At 40.0% G+C, this 19,588-nt stretch overlaps 1 protein-coding gene across 1 annotated transcript in view; it reads left to right on the forward strand.

Annotated features, from left to right (window-relative positions):
• The first annotated feature begins 10,311 nt into the window (after positions 1 to 10,311).
• LOC129058388 (uncharacterized) overlaps positions 10,312 to 19,588 on the forward strand; it is a 57,625-nt gene continuing 48,348 nt past the window's right edge. Inside the window, exons 1-3 of the mRNA XM_054551171.2 lie at positions 10,312 to 10,446; positions 11,492 to 11,702; positions 12,829 to 12,972. The gene's annotated coding sequence lies outside the window, so the exon portion shown is untranslated. The remainder of the gene's footprint in view (positions 10,447 to 11,491; positions 11,703 to 12,828; positions 12,973 to 19,588) is intronic.

The following is a 19,588-nucleotide window of genomic DNA, read 5'->3' on the forward strand; positions in this document are numbered from 1 at the left end:
CCCCTGTTGTAAAAATCTGTTTTCTTTGAAAACAGTTTGTATTAACTAAAGAAAAGTAAAGAAAGTAAAGAGGAGGCAACATTTAATAATGATAAATGCAAGAAAGCCACTTATCAATTAAAGGAGTCCCGGACCACCGAGCTGATTTAGGTACATCCTGAAATGCTGCGCTGTTAATCCAATCATTCAGCATGAAGCATTCCAGCAGTAGAGGAAATTAAGGATTAAACTGTGGTGGGAAGAATGAGAAAGCAAGATGCTAGACATATAGTCTGAGTGGACTTTAATCAAATCAAGCCAGAAACAGACCAAAATGGAAATCTAATAGTACAGTGTTTTCATATTCATGTTCACAGTTTCCTTCCAGACCTTACATTTACAAGTGAGGTTTAGTGTGAGAATTGTTACAGGAAAAGATCAGAATGTTCTCTTAGTATTTCTCAAAGAATGAATGAGCAAGCCAGCACAAATTTAGTCAAGGAACACAGCATAGAGACTTCTGTTTGATGCAAAAGAGAGGGCAGAAGAAGCTACATGCCAAACAGCTCCCTAATCTGATTTATCTTTGCCCTGAAAAGATCCCAAAGAGAGGGAAAGCAAAATACATTCTACTCTGTGTTCTTGTTTATTTCAGACAATACACAATTGAGCAAATAAACTCTCAACGAAAAATCTAATCCAACACAGAGATTTAAAGACAGGACTAAAATGAGTAGAAGTCTGTTAATCAATAAGATTGCTTTAGTCAGATTTTAAGACTTGATTTATCGAGATAATCACCAACATTCTCTTCTGTTGGAGACGAGACCACATGCCTTCATCATATAGGTAACTAACATCTTCCTGAATTTTGGACTCGAAAACATATTTTGATGGTTAGAACTTATCAAGGAATTAAAACAGTTTCTAAAAGTAGACTCCATGGAAAACTGCTCAAATATCCTTCTAGGAGTTGCCATCAGTAACATATTTTCCAGCCTTCATCATTAAATATTCTGCAAACCAGCTAAATGTTTTATGGCTGTATATTTTTTCCTTGATGTTGCAGCATTCCTAGCCTAGAAAATTTACCGTTGCCCTGTTATTTCTGAGATTTCTGAGACTGTTGCTACCTGATTACTCTTGTTTTAGAGGAAGTAGAAAAAGAGAATGAAACTCTGTAGGGACAGGGAGTGTGGCTTCTGCTAGCATGGGACTATTTGTTTTAATTAATCTTAAACCATTTTGACATGTGCTAATGGTTGACTGTAGGTATCTGGTAGGTGTGTGGCCTGTCGTGCTTCTCCCCTGCTGTTTACTTTAGCGACTTGTCTGTCTGAAAGTTATGATACCACAAAGCCTCCTTAGGGTCTTAGAGCATGATGTAGCATGCAGACTTCAAAAAACAGCCCCAAGGGATACCCCTTTAAGCTGCTGCAGGTAGAACCACTGAGATGAGGGCAGGGAAGCTTCAAGGAAACAATGAGGAGGGAAGCAGGTGACTTCATCCTGGCTTCACCTGGGTGCCTTGAAAAAATTAGGCAACTTCTATCCAAAAAAACTGCTCTCCTTTGGAAAGATAAAGGGAAATCTGTCGTTAAGTGACTATTGTCACGTTCTGAATTGCCATGTGATGCTAATTTTTCATTTCCTGGGCCTGCCATTCCATCCAAATCACATTTTGCTCAGCACGCTTCTTAACAAAATAGATCCAGTTGATTGGTGACTTTTAAGTGAGGAAGCTTTCTGATTTTTAAAAACACATTAGCAAAGGAATTTATTCTGAGATAAGGAAGAATGAAGTGGCAGTGTAAAACATAATGACCGAGGGAAAGCAGCCTTTAAACTACACACACACACACACACACACACACACACACACACAGAGCAAATATGAGATTTGAAATAATCAATTTCTTTAACCTGGTGATCACAGTTTGGCAAATACATTTTTGGTTTATCATTTCTGAAACAATTGCTTCTAACAAAATTTAAATTGCTTATTTTCCCTTGACAGTCTTTTTGTCTTTTTTGTCTTTTGTTACATAGGTAATATACAAATAGAGTGTTATTGTAAAAGATTTAACAATACTTCCAACACCATCCTACCTCCCCAGCCCTATGTACACAGACACAAGCATGCACACTCTCTCCCGTTTTTAGAGGTAACTGGCTAGTGTCAGAAGTTTGCTCTGTATCTTTTGAATCTCCTTTTGTCACATTTACATACAAATATACCTACTTTGGAGGCTTTAAATATGAACACAACTAGAAACATAATATGCCTGCTTTTTTGCAATTTTTCTTTTTTTTTTTGCTTAATATGTCTTGGACATTTTTCAAAGTCAGCAGATATTTGATTCTCTGTATTTTTAAAATGGCTGCATGGTATTCCTTAGGTGGAATTAGCATCATTCACTTACTCATTCTTTTACTGATGGGCTTTAAGGTTGTATCTTTTATTTCTATTAAATTTTGAACTCCCCCGCCCCATGTTAGGCTGTTCTTGAGTTGCTATAAAGGAATACCAGAGTCTGGGTAATAAAGAGGCTTAATAGGCTCATGGTTCTGCAGGCTGTACAGGAAGCATGGTGCTGGCATCTGCTCGGCTTCTGGGGAGGCCTCAGGGAGCGTTTACTCATGGCAGAAGGCGAAGTAGGAGCAGGCACGTCACATGGTGAGAATGGTAGCAAGAGAGAGACAGAGGGAGGGTAGGTGCCACACACTTTTAAAACAACCAGACTTCTTGTCAACTCAATTATCACCAAGGGGATAGTGCTAAGCCATTCGTAACGGATCTGCCCCCAAGATCTAAACACTTCCCATCAAGCCCCACCTCCAACGCTGAGGATTATGTTTCTTTTTTTTTTTCTTTATTGAGACGGAGTCTCGCTCTGTTGCCCAGGCTGGAGTGCAGTGGTGCTATCTGGGATCACTGCAAGCTCCGCTTCCTGGGTTCATGCCATTCTCCTGCCTCAGCCTCCCAAGTAGCTGGGACTACAGGCACCCGCCACCATGCCCAGCTAATTTTTTGTATTTTTAGTAGAGACAGGGTTTCACCTTGTTAGCCAGGAAGGTCTCAATCTCCTGACTTCGTGATCCACCCGCCTTGGCCTCCCAAAGTGGAATTATGTCTCAACATGAGATTTGGAGGGGACAAATATCCTAACCATATCACTCCCACACAGATGAGAATCTATTTTTAGCAGAAATTTCCAACAAGTAGAATTATTGGATCAAAGATGTCAACTTTGCTGTCCTTTTCCAAAAAAACCTCATTTTTTCATTGATAAATTAATTACTAGCATATTTTGCATACCTACTATGTGCATGGGGCTTTAGGCAAGACATGAACACATATATCCTAGTAGGGAACATGATAGAGTCCCATTTGGGGCCTATGCCTTTTCAGACAAAAATTACTTTTAAACAAATCTTGCTTTCTTTGATCATAAGACTATCCTCTAAATTAATAAAAGGCAGTGGGTCTTTGCTGTAAAGCTGACTGAAGCTACTTTATTATAATACAAAAATTTTCAGTTTAGAACCTTGTGCTACATTGGCACTGAACGTTTGAGATTGGGTTTTGATTATGTGATTCAAAAGGACCAATGACTGCTTTGGGAGGCCGAGGCAGGAGGATCACCTGAGGTCAGAAGTTCAAGACTGGCCTGGCCAACATGGTGAAACCCTGTCTCTACTAAAAATACAAAAATTAGCCAGATGTGGTGATGCATGCCTGTAATCCCAGCTACTTGGGAGGCTGAGGCAAGAGAATCACTTGAACCCAGGAGGTGGAGGTTGGAGTGAGCTGAGATCGTGCCACTGCTCCAACCTGGGTGACAGAGTGAGACTTGTTTAAATACAAGACAGGATAACTGTTTTTGCCTGAGATTCCCAGCCACTGAATATCTAACTATCCCTGATATGTCTAGGCAACCCAACCCCTGGAATGCGTGTTAACCCACATCAGGTTTAGAGGGCTGGACTCTTTTTTTTTTGAGACAGAGTCTCACTCTGTCACCCAGACTGGAGTGCAGTGGCACAGTCTCGGCTCACTGCCAGCTCCGCCTCCTGGGTTCACGCCATTCTCCTGGCTCAGCCTCCCGAGTAGCTGGGACTACAGGCGCCTGCCACCACGCCCGGCTAATGTTTTGTATTTTTAGTAGAGATGGGGTTTCACCGTGTTAGCCAGGATGATCTCGATCTCTTGACCTCGTGATCTGCCCACCTTGGCCTCCCAAAGTGCTGGGATTACAGGCGTGAGCCACCACTCTCAGCCTAGGGCTGGACTCTTGACAGCACAGCTGCAATGCACAGCATGTGGGGCTAGAAGGCTTGAGTCTGATGGTCTCTCTGCAGGACAGCATAATATGATGGGACACCAACTCTGGGCAGAGACACTTACCTGTAGCTAGTGAGGAGTAGAGTAGTGACTTGAATTCAGGTAGCTTTACACCAGAGAATGAACATTTAACCATAGGTTATCTGGCAACTATCAGTGCAAAGTTGAATTTCTGCAGAAAGAGTTCAGAGGACAGAGTATTTGCTGTGGGCTAGGATTGCCCTATAGGGCTTTCAGGAAGAAGCTGGGATTTGAATAGTTTCGGTTTAGGTTATGAGGAGGAAGAAGAGGAGGAATATGAAAAGCAACTCAGGACCAGGCTTGGTGGCTCACACCCTGTAATCCTAGCACTTTGGGAGGCCAAGGCAGGTGGATCACTTGAGATCAGGAATTCGAGAACAACCTGGCCAACATGGTGAAACCCTGTAAAAATACAAAAATTAGCCAGGCATGGTTGCACGCACCTGTAATCCCAGCTACTCAGGAGGCTGGGGCAGGAAAATCACTTGAGGCTGGGAGGCAGAGGTTGCAGTGAGCCACGATGGTGCCACTGCACTCCACCCTGGGCAACAGAGTGAGACTCCACCTCAAAAAGAAAAAGAAAAAGAGAAAAGAAAAAGAAAAGCAACTTAGAAAGGGAAAAATATGGATATGGAAAAGGGAAAGCAAAAAGTAAGATAGCAGCCAAAACAATAGCAATAAATTAACATTACTGATTGCTTTATTAATACTATCTGATAGCACTCTGCTAAGTGCTCTACAGGAAACATTTTATTTAATCCTTAATAAATTGGGATGATATAATGCTATTCTTTTTGTATAGATGAGGAAATGGGACTCAAATATATATTAAGTAAGCTGCCCAAAGCCATGTAGCCAATAAATATGTGTAGCCCAGTGATTGGAGGGGATGAAGGGCAAGGCACTCATGGATGTTAAGGGGCATCGTGGGAAGGGTAGAGAGGAACACTGGGACAGGTCATGGAGTGTCTTTGATATGAAGGCTGACCATGCCAGTAGGCAGTGGGGAATCCTTGAAACATTTTTGAGCACTGGAGTGACATATGAAAGGGCATCTATGATAAAATCATTTTATTTTTATCCTTAAACTCTCCCTACTCTCTGATGAGAGGTGGAGACCTTGTGTCACTCCAGATTTATAGATGCGTTCTGTGATGGCAGGTGGTGATTACAAAGGAAGAGCTGAAGATAAAGCCTGAGCAGTATGACCTTCTCCTTTCATCCCTGCCTTGAGGGCCCCAGCTGAGACCTAAAATAGTCTAATATATATTGACACCTGGTTAGGTCCAACAGTGCTCCAGGGAAAAGAGCATAAGCTCTGAGACAAGAAGGACCTGGATTCAAATCCTGGCTCTGCCGCTTTCTAGCTTTGTGCACATTCCTGAGTGTCTAGTTACTAGTCTGTGAATTCTAGTGGGAAGGGACTGTGCCCTGTTCACATTGTGAACAATGCCTGACTTATAGGCTTCACAACATTCTTTTTTGAGTAACAAGAGAATGGAGCTTTCTGAGGCTTTATCTCTTCATCTGTAAATGAGGATTATCACACCTACTTCATAAAGTCTCATCTCTCGTAAACCAAGGAATTGCAAACAATCCAGACCCTTTCTGGAGAGGGAGGCCTGTGTCTCTGCTGCCATGTTATCCTGATTTCCCATGTTTTGCCATCAGGGTGGGGGGTGGGAGGAGACGATAATTCCTTGTTTGTTATTTTGGAAAGTAATTTTTTCCTGATTATTCAAGTAATACATGTTTATTTTATATAGAATCTGGAAAAAATTCAAAGAAATTTGAAAAAATAGAAAATAGAAAGTAAAAATATGTTCCTGTAAGATAATATGTATTAGTGTTCATATTTTAGACAATTTTCTTACAGTCTTTATTCTTTTCCTCTACATATACATTTTATGTAATAAAATTGTGATCATACTGAATGAAACTTTCTAATCTGTTTTTTTCTCAAGTACCATTTTATTATGAGACTTTTCCTAGATCTTAAACAGTATTTCAAAATAGGATTTTTAATGTCTGTATAAAATTTCATTATGTGAACTTCCTTTACTTTATTAAAACTTTTTCTTATTTTCCAACAAGTGCTTGGTTTTCAGTTTTTCAGTATTAGAAAGGACACGGCAAGGCACCACCTCACTAGTGGGTGCTCAAAGGTTGTTTCCAGGCTGACTGATTCAGAATTACCTGGGTAGCTTTTAAACCAGAGATTTCTCCCTTCCACCCTAGATTCCTGAAGAGGGAGGTGGCTATTAAGAAAAAAATAAAAGGACCCTTCAGGTGATCCTGTTGTAAATTAGGAACCACTGATCTTGAGTTCTCAGAGGACTGTTTTTGTTTTTTTTTTCCATAGCTGAAATCCCCTTGCCCTACACAGTGCCTGACACAGTGGGTGTTCTGTAAATACTTATTGAGTGAATTAACAAATCTTATATTCTGCATTTTAATTCTGTTTCTTGTTTCCTTAGCAGAGTCTTGAAGGTAAATTAATGGGTTAAAATTTTAATTTTAAAAAACATTGATGGTACTTTTTAAATAAGTACCTTCTCTAAAAATCAATATATGCTTCTTTTTCTTTAGAAATACATATTTTTCTTTTCTTTTCTTTTCTTTTCTTTTTTTTTTTTTTGAGATGGAGTCTCGCTCTGTCACCCAGGCTGGAGTACAATGGCCCGATCTCGGCTCACTGCAAGCTCTGCCTCTGGGGTTCACGCCATTCTCCTGCCTCAGCCTCCTGAGTAGCTGGGACTACAGGTGCCTGCCACCACGACTGGCTAATTTTTTGTGTGTATTTTTAGTAGAGACGGGGTTTCACCATGTTAGCCAGGCTGGTCTCGAACTCCTGACCTCAGGTGATCCTTCTGCCTCGGCCTCCTAAAGTGCTGGGATTACAGGCGTGAGCCACCCCGCCTGGCCCAGAAGTACATAGTTTTCTTATAAGAACAACATTGATTCATAATATAAAAATTTCAAAATGTAGATTGTAAAAAGAAAAACTCATATAATATGCACACACATATATGTATATGTATATTTCCATTCAGTTCTTTTCCTGTATGTATATATGTGAATATATGTGAAAAATATATGTTAGCCACATATCATGCAGTGAACAAAATGTTGTGTAATCTGCCTTTTCTTTGTGGGTCTCACAATCATTATTTTAAATCTTGGTTTGGCAGTTTTTGCAATTATATTTCTAGCCTGTTGATAAATAATACCTAGTCTATTAAATCTGTGTGTAATAGGGATCTATTTTCATGGCTGAATTTAAATATTTCCAAAATCATTACTAAACACAGTTTAAAAATATTTAGCGAAACATTCTGTTTGGTGTGGTGTAGACTGCAAATTTTCATACTTTTTGCATTTACAAGAACTGGTAAATATCTTTTGGGGAGCTGCATGGAAGTGACATATTAGTAAAGCCATTTAAATAACCTAATTACCATCTACTACTATATCAGAGAAGAAATGATATTTTAATGTAGAAAATGTAAGTGCATTTACTTTTCTAAAAATTAAAACTCAGTTTGAGATGTGCAGACCCTATGTCACTTTAGAAATGTAAAATGGCACATAGCAATTGCAGAGGATGTATTCTGGGTAAGAAGGATAAAGCTGAGAATAAGTTTGCTAATTTTGCCCCAGACTGATGAAAACATCATCATTAACCAGCTCCAATCCTTCAGTATCCACTAGATAAATGCATGTCTTGCTTCTTAGCCATTGTATTTTCATTCACTTATTTGTGGGCTCCTAGAAGGGAGCAGTCATGTTTAATTCATCTTTGAAGTCCTAGTGCTTAAGACTGTGCAGTTAGAGTAAATAGAATGATTGTGAGAAAGCACACTCCATTTCTGAACTACTTTCTTTTCACTTTGTCACTCAACTTTCTCTAAGTTGCTCTTTAAATTGGTATTCATTATTTGAGCAAAAGATTTAGGTCACAGAGTTGGGGAACAGACCATTTTTATGCAGTGACAAACTTGATTTTCAAGATCTGGCAAGATTGAAGAAAGATGTTCAATATACATTATCTTTACATCTAGCAACTCAAACCATAAAGGAGCATGAACACAGGATTACTGTTGTACAGGTCATGTCAGAACTGCTTTGCAAATTTGGTCCCTACTTCAATGTCCCATTGCTATTTTGTGTTTCCTCTGCCGGAGGCTCCATTCTCTTCTCTATCTGTCAAGCTCCTCCTCCTCCTTTAAAAGCCCAGCTCAAATGCTCCTTCCTCTATGGAGACTTTTCCCCCTTTTCCCTCAATGTCTCTAAACTGGACAGAAGTAGTCATTTCCATCTTCATGCTCCCATTATGATCTGTTCATTCCCAAATTTTAACACACCATTGTGCTTTTCTGTTAAATATATAAGGGTCTATCATTGATGCATGTTGAAGTTCCCTGAGGGATGGGGAGGGTTATTATCTTTGTCCTCAGTATTTAGTACAATATATGATCTAGGGTAAGGAACTCATAAACTAATATTTTTAGGGCCTTTTAATTTAGGATCATCAACTATACATATATATACTCAAATCCTTTTTGTTCTCAGTGGCTGCTAAGCTAAATCCATGATGATATGCAACAAATCCAGGATGTCCTTTTGAATGGGTTCTTTTGTCTGGGTGGCTTCTCAGGCATCTTTAGCCATTGTTCAACTCCACGAGAAGGCGCTGTGGGTGGGGTGGGATGGGGCTCTTGAGGCAGATGCAGTACCCAAACTCTCTCTCTCCACATACTGTTGTAAGGAGGGTGGCTTGGTTCTCAACCCATTGGTCTTCCAAACCCAAATGTGTTTAATCACCTACAAGTATCACTCATTAGACTACCCCTAAAAACAATAATTAGGTACCACATTTCAATGTGAATTGATCCATGTTACCATTGTTTCTTCTGCATAGTGACTCTCCCATTGCTGGTATTGTGACAGCTAAATAAAAAGGCCAGTAATATGTGGGTTTCTGTTTTTTGTTTTTTTACCTTGAGGAAACAAAGACTCTCCTGACGTAATGAGATACTAGGAATCTCGAAAGAGCCAAACAGAACAATAGATTCTTTTTTGTATATTATTATTATGAAGCCACTAAGAAGGAATTATTCAGCAATAACATATGGGAGACTGGTTATTGTTAGAACCTTCAGCTCATCACTAGGGGAAAAACCAAGTTGTTCAAAGCAACCTGTGAGGGGTGGATTACTAGAAATGCACATAAATTGTTAGAATTGACACTGTCTCTTGGCCGGGCGCGGTGGCTCACGCCTGTAATCCCAGCACTTTGGGAGGCCATGGCAGGTGGATCATTTCTCTTGAGATCAGGAGTTTGAGACCAGCTTGGCCAATATGGCGAAACCTCGTTTCTACTAAAAATACAAAAATTAGCCGTGTGTAGTGGTGCGTGCCTGCAATCCCAGCTACTTGGGAGGCTGAGGCAGAAGAATCGCTTGAACCCACTAGGCGGAGGTTGCAGTGAGCCGAGATTGTGCCACTGCACCCCAGCCTGGGCGACAGAGTGAGACTTTTGCCAAAAAAAAAAAACAAAAAAACCAACATTGTCTCTCAAAGGCAGAAATTAACAAGCAACAAAATGCTAATAAGAATCTCTCAATGCACCTTTCAAACAAAACTCTCTAGTGTTAGCCCAAAGTTTTAAAAAAGGGCAAACCTTTTTATTAAAAAAGCGTTTGGCCGTGTTGCCTTGTACATGACTTTTGGAGCCTTCACTAAAAAGCTGTTTACCCTAATTTCCCAGTAATGTCTTCATTTCTTGGTCAGGAGATTTAGATTATCTCATTACCAAGATCCTGATTCATTGGCTTGAGGAGTTAGGTCTCCCCCACAAAAGGTCCTCTCTTTCCTCTGGGAAGTAAAAAAGCCACATATAACTCCATATAACTGCCACAGAATGCCCAGGCAACTAAACTGACATCTTACCATGTGATTGGCCTAGTGCCCAGGAGCACCATGGGAGAGAATTTGAACGCTCTTGGCAGTTGGGATTCAGACCTTGACAGTTGTAACTGATAGACAGGGCTGGGGCAATGCTGATGAAAGGCAAATTCCTGAGAGAAAAATCACCCAAAGTAAGGAGTTTGGCACTGTAGACTAGATTCAGCTGCAGGAATTGTGCACTAGAAAGATGCAGTGTTTCTTTTTTTTTTGAGACGGAGTCTTGTTCCAGGCTGGAGCGCAGTGGCACCATCTTGGCTCACTGCAACCTCCCTCTCCCGGGTTCACAAGATTCTCCTGCCTCAGCCTCCTGAGTAGCTGGGATTACAGGCACCCACCAAGATGCCCGGCTAATTTTTAGTAGAGACAGAGTTTCACCGTGTTGACCAGGCTGGTCTCAAACTCCTGACCTCATGTGATCTGCCCGCCTCGGCCTCCCAAAGTGCTGGGATTACAGGTGTGAGCCACTGCGCCCGGCCAAGATGTGGTGTTTCTAATGGCAGGCACTTGAACCCAATTGAACCCTGAGAGCCCCTCTGAGAGGGCTGTGTGTGTTGGGAATGAGAGAGTTACGAGGTAAAACTGAAAAAAACATCATACGGGGCCCTAGCCATTTGAGAATTGGGCACTCGAAGAAAAAATGTGTTTCCCTGTTGGGTATTGGGTGGAGAGTGGTGTTAGGATTGGAGATTAGGAGGCAGAAGATAGGGAAATACAGGCGGGGGTAAGAACAGATAGCACAGGGCCCTGCTGGAGGTCAGGAGTCGGGCAGCGCTCCCCGACGGGGCTCTGAGGTCGTAGTGAGCCTCACATTATTAGGCTCTGAGTGCTGTGGGGATTTTTCAGAAACAAAAGAAAAGCTTCCAAATTTTAAAGAGTGACTAATCCATGTGAAAGGATGGGACATAATGACCAACAATACAGGGCAGTGGCATTTTTAAATAGTACCAACAATAAGAGCACTTGTAATTCAGAGGGAGAAGGGGTTTCTGGGAAGATGGTTAGAAGGGGCTTAAAGGAGGCTTAATTGAAGAGCCTTAAAAGAAAGACCAAATTTAGGTAGCTGGAGAGAGGAACACTGGGGGCAAGAAAAATTCATAAGAGCTAAGGTGTGCCTTGATTCTGTCAGCTCCGTTGGATAACTCTGGTATGCCACCTATTATAACCATTGTCTTTAAGTTTTTCAGTGCCTTCTCTAGCTTTCTAGAAGTTGTTATGAGTGGACCTGACTACCTAGAGAGAGTAATACAGAAGCTCCATGCCGATCACAGCTACCTCATTACCAAGTTCCTCCAAGATGGCCGCCCCTGAGGAGAATCATCAACTGGGCTTTACGGAAGAGAGAAATCCAAACGACCATCAGCAACAAATGAAAGACTGAAGTTGAAAGGCAAGTCTTCAGATTTGGAGTAAGAGCTGTATCCAGTGTGAGGTTATATTCTGGAAGGGAATGAAATTTCTGAGGTGGCAAGATATCAGTTAGTAAACTAATTTTGTCACTGTGGCTATTATTTGTATAACTCACATGTGTGTACATTTCACTGCCTGAGATGAATACCTTTATCTTGGTTCCCAATTGGTTCTATCTTAGTATACAGAGTTGCTGTAAAATGAAAGACGCAAAAGAACGACAAGGTTAAGAGAATTTTCAGATAGATGATCAGATGCAGAACCAGGGATTCAGAGAAGAATGAAGTCTTTCTCCTCCCATGTCCTCCTCCCACTGGGATATCATCAAGAGTCAGTTGGAGAAATATGTCTCAATAACCTTGAACTCATTCCTGCCCTGATCCTTCTGGAAACTGAGAATCAGTATGACATGTATTAATGAATTAATATTCTAGGCAGGCTAATTCTATTATTCTGCTCAACTCAGGAGAGAGAGAAGAATTTACTATGCAATGAAAATAATTTTCTCCCAATGTCATCTTTGCCCTTTGGCCAAGTGTAGTGAGCACCAATTGAAGGGGTTGAGAAGTAAGTGGTCAGGTATATGGCTTGACAGATACTGTGTTCCCAGTCACACACTGCCCTGCACTGTAAGTCTATTTCTCCCTGAATTATCCATGCTGGCTCTCAGTGCAACATGACTCACTGATTCTTCACCAACCCTTCAGTTCCCTTGAAGTAGCAGGTGGTTAAAAGTTTGCTGCCAATTATAAACCTCTGACCTTCAACAGCACCCTCTTCTTGACTGCTTCTGAATCTGGTGTTTTAGCAACTAAATATCAGAGATGTTGTTAAGTGAGTATTTTGGGGTTTTGGCTTCATGTTTGGTCCAAGACATTATGGAAGGATAAGGGATTCTATGGTTATTATTTTAACCATATTCGATGGCTATTATGTTTTCAACAAAAATACAACAACCACTGTCCCAACTTTACCACTCCCCACTAAAGATCAGCACCAAAAGGGCTTCTGGGGTTTCCAGGCAACAGGTTTAATAAAGATGCCATCAATTTTAAACTTTAATTAATGTCCTCCTCTTTATTATTATTATTATTATTATTTTACAGAGTACACAAGAATTTCATGGCTGCAGTCTCCTAGAGGAGTTCTTCTGATTCATCCAGCCTGAAAGAGTGCCTCCTTATGAGGTCAAGGCTTTCAGAGGTGTATGCAGCCTGTCACCTGGACCTCCTGGCCCTGCCCCATTTCAGGTGGGTCACTGCATGAACTGCAGGTATTGAGAGGATCTTTGCTATTCTACTTTAGCTGCTCCATGGACATAATCTCCCATCCCCACTTTACATTTTCAACCTTTTACATCCATTGCCTGATGGTCAGATGCAGAACCAGGGATCAGAGAGGAATGAAGTCCTTCTCCCTCAATATCTTCCTCCTACTGGGATATCATTAAAAGCCAATGAAAGAAATATATCTCAATAACCTTGAACTCTGAAAATCATGGGGTTAAGGGAATTTAAGAGGGGTGACTACTGGTTTCTCTGGAACTCTTCCCCCTTCGAGATTCTAGAATGTGGGCTGAATAAAACATGTGGCTTTGTCTGCAATTGCAGGGAGTCCAGAGCCACAAGCTTCAAGCTCTGGAAAGAGCCGTTGGCCTGGGATATTGGTTGTTGTTAAAATGTTAAGAGAAACGGGGAGTTTAACATGCAGCAATGAGTTTCACTTACATAAAGAGGAATATGTATAGATAAAAGATCTGAATTCAGTAAATTAAAGTATTCACAGCTGCATTGTAAGATTATAGTTGATAGTTTCCTTTGTTTTCCTGCACTTCCCAGCCCACAAAGAGCATGTGTTATTTTTATCAATAGAGTTTTAGCCTTTAAGAAGAAATAACGTAAGGGTAGGAGTTGTGCTTCTTTCATTTCACTGTTGTGGTTAATGACTTCTATGGTGGACACCTGGCCCAGCACCTGGGTAATCTAGCATTTATTTCAGTGCTTCTTGGGACAGATGAAACAGTGGTGACTAAGTGCCAGGAATGATACTAGGCGCTTTACATAGGTTATTTTTAAATCACACTATCAAGGTAGGTACTATCCCCTCCTTAATCTTGTAGACAAAGAACTTGAGGCAGACAGATTAAGTAACTTATCCTAAATTACCCAGCTAGTAAGAGTCTAGGCTAAGTTTTGAGCCCATGTGTATCTGGTTCAAAATGGTTTCAAAATGGGCTTTCACTATTTCCAGCATGACTACCTGATTCCTAGTCTTAGAGCTTTATCTCTTGTCTCTGCATGTAAAACTCAGGCCTGTTTTTTCCCATGTCACTGGGTTGATTCACCCCTAAAAAAGCATTCCTCTTGCTGGGATAGTTTGGTGTTGTCATGAAGAGGCCCCCCTCCCAAATTGAAAGCTGTGTGGCAGCCGGCCTTCAGCCTGAGCTCAGACTTGCTTTCATTTACTCATTCACTTCCCTTTTGTTGTGAGTGTTCCCACTCACAGGCCATGGGTACACCCAGACTGAGGGTATGGTCACCAGGAGATCGCTGCTGCCCCACAGTAGCAGTGGAGCCGCGGGGACATAGCACCCTCAGGCTTCTGCTGGTAGTGGCTCAGGCAACCCTCACCTGACCCTTCCTAGAGTTTAGGGAAAAAAGAATTGAGGGCTTTCTGAGGTGAGGGTGGAGGTGAGGCAGGGCAGACAAGTCGTCTTCTCTTTCAGAGGGAAGTAAAGACTCAAATCATGAAAGGAATCAATTTACAGTAAGTTCTTCATGTTTTAGCTTGGCTGGAGGCATTCTGGGTAATCGACTATTCTTAACAAGGGTGGTGGTGTGTACTATACGTGGCTGAACACTTTTCCAGGGATTATAAACACAATTAAGTGTGGGTAAAATCCAAACTTCACTAAATATAATTAAATTTTTTTCTGATGATTCGTAAGACCTTCAGGATCCTGTAGTGCCTCAGGATCACCATTAGGTTTATCATCATCCTTGTTGAGGTGGGCAGCTGAATAAAAGCAACAGATTTAAAATTACAGATCTCACGTCCACCCTGCCTACTTGGGTGGTATTGGACAGGTGACTTTGACCTCTGGAGCCTCAGAGTCTCCTCCAAAATAAGGGCGGCAGCATTACCTCATAGAGTTGTCACAGCAGAAAACTATGTGCATGAAGAATATTGTCCTTATCATCGTTACTATTAAGCTACAAGGACATCAGACTGCCAGCTGATACAATGTCTTTTTTTTTTTTTAAGCATGTTTCAAAGCCATTTACTTTGGTCTCCTTTTAAGGAAAATGGCTTCCCCAGCAGCAGGAATTGCTGAGAAAGTGATATTTAGTCAAGTGCTAAGAAGAGTGCTATAAAACATTGTTTAACCTGCAGAAGCAGTATATGTCTGTTGTAAAAAAATAAAATAAATAAACACTAAAGAAAAACATGTTTTTTTAAAAAGTTCACTTCTACTCTAATTGTTTCAATCTTCTCCAGAGGTAAGACTTTCATAATTCAGTGTGTACATGAGATTTAAATTATACTGTTCATTATTGTTCTGTGACTTTGCTTTTTTTTTTCAATTGACAACTTAGCTTGGGGATCTTTTTATTTTTTTGAGAGCTGCATCTGCATAGTCTTTCATAAGATGGATGAATTTCATCTTGCTTATCTATTGCTCTGTTGATGGACAAACTGCCAGCTGATACTAATGATAGACATTAGGCTATTTCTAGTTTTTCTATGGCAAACAATGCTGTAACGAACACAGAATGGCATTCACGCACTAATTCCATTGCAGCCACTCAGTAATTGTTTATTAACCTCAGGCTGCCTTAACCCATACTTCCTAAAACACGTTCTTCTTGATCTGTAGGTAGCTCCAAAGAGATAGTATCAAACATGAACACAACAAGTGATTTTTAAAAACAGTCTGGTGATTTCTAGTAAGTCTGTACACTTGTGCAACTATCACCACAACTCAGTTTTTAGAGCATTTCCGTGACCTCAAAAAGTTCCCTTACATCTCTTTGCAGTCAATGTTCACCCCATGCAAGATCTAGGCAACCACCAATGTAATTTCTGTCTCTACAGTTTTTGCCATATCTAGAAAGTTCATATAAATGGAACACAATTTGTAAGACTATGTATTATATCTGGCTTCTTTTCCTTAGAAAAATGTTTTTTGAGGTTCAGTCAAGTTGTTGGATGTATCAGTTATTGCTAAGCTGTGTTACGTTACAGAGATGTACCACATATTGTTTGTTCATTTGAATTATTTCCAGTGTAGGCCTATTTTCAGCTTATGCCTATTATGAATAATGATGCTACAAACATTTGTGTACAAGTTTTTATATGGGTAGGTACATAGGAGTGGAATTACCAGAGCTTGTAAGTATGTATTTAACTTTTAAAAAGAACTGCCAAACTTTTCCAAAGTGGTTGTTTCATTTTACATTACTACCAGCAAAATATGTGAGTTCTAGTTTCTCTATATACTCACTAACACTTGTTCTTGTCAATCTTTTTTATTTTATTTTAGTTTATTTTTTGGAGATGGGATCTCTCTGTGCTGCCCAGGCTGGAGTGCAGTGATGTGATGAGAGCTCACTGCACCCTAGAACTCCTGGGCACAAGTGAGCCTCATACCTCACCCTCCCCAATAGCTGGGACTACAGGCACATGTCACCATGCCTGACTAATTTTATTTTTATTTAAAAAGTTTTTTTTTTTGGAGAGACAGGATCTCACTATATTGCTCACGCTGGTCTCAAACTCCTGGCTTCAAGCGAAACTCCTGCCTCAGCCTTTAAAAGTGCTGGAAATACAGGTATGAGTCACTGTACCTGGCCAGTTTTATTAATTAATTAATTAATTAATTAATTTATTTATTTGGTTTTTGAGACAGAGTCTCACACTGTCACCTAGGCTGGAGTGCAGTAGTGCGATCTCTGCTCATTGCAACCTCTGCCTCCCAGGTTCTAGCAATTCTCCTGCCTCAGCCTCCCAAGCAGCTGGGATTACAGGCGCTCACCACCACGCCTGGCTAATTTTTGTATTTTGGTAGAGGTGGGGTTTTGCTATGTTCACCAGGCTGGTCTTGAACTCCTGACCTTGGGTGATCCACCTGTCCTGGCCTCCCAAAGTGCTGGGATTACAGGCATGAGCCACCATGCCCGGCCCAGTCTTTTTTATTATAAATATGCTAGTGGTTGTGTAGTGGTAAACACATTGTCATTTAAACAGGCATTTTCCTAATAACTATTGATCTTGGCTACCTTTTCATGTGCTTGTTAGCCATTCATATACACTCTATGGGGAAGTGCTTATTGAAATCTTTTGTCAATTTTTTTGCTGGCCCATTTGCCTTTTATTTCTGTGAGAGTTTTTAATATATTTTTAATACAAACTGAGTGTATATATATATGCACATTTATACATGTTATATCAAACACATTTATACATGTTACATGTATAGATACATGATTTATAAATATATTCTCCCAATCTGTGACTTGTTTCTTCATTTACTTAGTGGCGAATTAGAAGAACAAAAGTATTTAATTTTGATGAGGTATAAATTAGTCAATTCTTTCTTTTATGGATCATTCTTTGGGGGCTATATCTAAGAAATCTTTGCTTAACCTCAAGGTCACAAAGGATTTCTCTTATATTTTCTTCATGATTGTTATGATTTCGAAGACTAGATGAAGCTAAAGTTCTCTATGGGCCCTCCTTAGGCTGAAATCAGCAGGACCATGGAATGAAATCTACAGAGTAGTTCTTCCCTACCTTTTCAGGGTAGTTTTCACAGCTTAGCTAGATTCTGTACGTACAAAATCAACCAAAGTTGCTCTTATTATTGACTCCTCAAAAATTTTTACCAAGAAAAAAATGTAAGATCATGCTTATTTAGGAGGATTAGGAAAGATTTCCTTTGAGAAGTCGTATTTATTTCCTATACCATGAATAGAATGTTCTTCTCAGTGTGTTATTTTATCAAACAACTGTAGGGCAATTTCTCTTAGGCAGTAAAAAGGCATTTCCTATTTACCATGGTTTTGACATGCCATAGTTTCACTTGCTTATCTTTATTCCCAACAACTCACTTTATTTCTCTAGGTAATGAGAGTATTATTTATTAGCCTTTAACAAGGTTCTGCGTGTGTGTGTGTGTGTGTGTGTGTGTGCACATGCGTGTGTGTTTGTGTGTGTACTCTAGATGTACATTGCTCCTGATTTTTGAAACTCTTGATTCTCATTTATTCCAAACCTTCATTGATTATAGCATATACAGGTCCTCATTCTCTATTTGAAATTCTTAGGGCCAGATGTGTTTTAAAATTCATGGTGTTTTGACTTTAGAAAGAAAGAACAGTGAATATGCTGAATTAATATAATATTCTCAGGGAGTCAAGATGACTAATATTCCATACTATGAACATATTAATCTTTTTAAACATCCTGAATATTTACAAGTTCTGAAATAAATAAAGACTATAAATGAATTCACATCAGTTCAGATTGGATTTTGTAACATGGATTCAGGTCTGGTCAGTTTCTGGAGGCAAGTAAGTTATTTAAAAAAAAAAAAAAAAAAACAACCTGTCCATTTAGAGCACTTTTGGATTTCCAAATTGACAGTAAGGGCTTCTGGATTTGTGTTTCCTAATGCACTACACAAGCTACCTGTTGTAGTATACTGGGTTCCTCAGCCTTAGTTGACCACTGCTGGAGCTGTGAACGGTGTCATGTTCTAGAAGACATGGTGAAGCACAGACATTGGTGAGGCTTTCGGTCTGAGAGAGTTTTCCGAAAAAAACGTTTTGAAGAGAAATAATTTCCACTGTAAACAGTGCTGTGGTTTATCTTGTTCTCTTCTGGGGGAAGATTTTCTGCCATTTGAGATCAATATGTGCTTTTAAAAATAATTCCTTGTCTCCTACTAACTCTAGTGCAGCATTTGCTTCATGGCACAGACTCTCAGACACAGATGCCTAATACATTTTTCTAGGGTTGCCTGGATTCCTGGCTTGGGGTGAAATTATATCTTATAAAATGGAATTGAGTCAAGCTGTGGTATATTTGAATCCCATTGAGAGCTAGATTATACGATCAATGGCAGCTCACAAACACATTTTAATCAGCAAGCACTTTGGTGCTGACCCAACAGCACTTGTGCAAATCTTTGGCCCATGTTCCCAGGAAAAACAAGAGCTTCCTTGGTACCCACTGCTTCTTTCCTCTTGAATAGGAAGAATCTTGTCATTTCAACTAATGGCACTCCAAGAAAAAATTACAGAAGCAATACATACTTATAAACAAGTAATGCATATAAAATATTTATACAAGTAAATTATATGCAAAAGTTTATGTAAATATATAGAGTTAAAATGTAAAAGCCCCTCAGTGCAACTTTCCCATGTCATCTCTGCTACCCTCTTCAGAGGTCACCACTTATGGTAACTTGGCATGTGTTACTCTAGGCCGTTTTCTTTGTAACCGTGTATGTGCCCACACACAAATACATTCACACAGTTGTGTTTATAGGCAAGAGGGTCATAGTCTTCAAATTGTCCTGTCACTTGCTTTTCTTTAACCATCTACTGGAAACATCTTTCCTTGACACTGTTATCCTTTTGATGGCTGCAGAGCATTATCAGGAATGTATTTAACTCAGTCCCCAGTAAAAAACCCATAGGCAATTTTTTTTTAATTACACAGTATGCTTCAATGACCTTCCTTATTCATATTTTTTGCACACATGTATTTTCATAGAATAGATAGTAAAAAAGAAATTTTGTTGTTTAAGAGCCTACTCCCAATAGTTGCTCTAGTAACTCCAAATTTCAGCATTTACCATGT

Source organism: Pongo abelii, chromosome 2 (genome assembly GCF_028885655.2).
Source record: "Pongo abelii isolate AG06213 chromosome 2, NHGRI_mPonAbe1-v2.0_pri, whole genome shotgun sequence".
Classification (NCBI taxonomy): Eukaryota; Metazoa; Chordata; class Mammalia; order Primates; family Hominidae; genus Pongo; species Pongo abelii.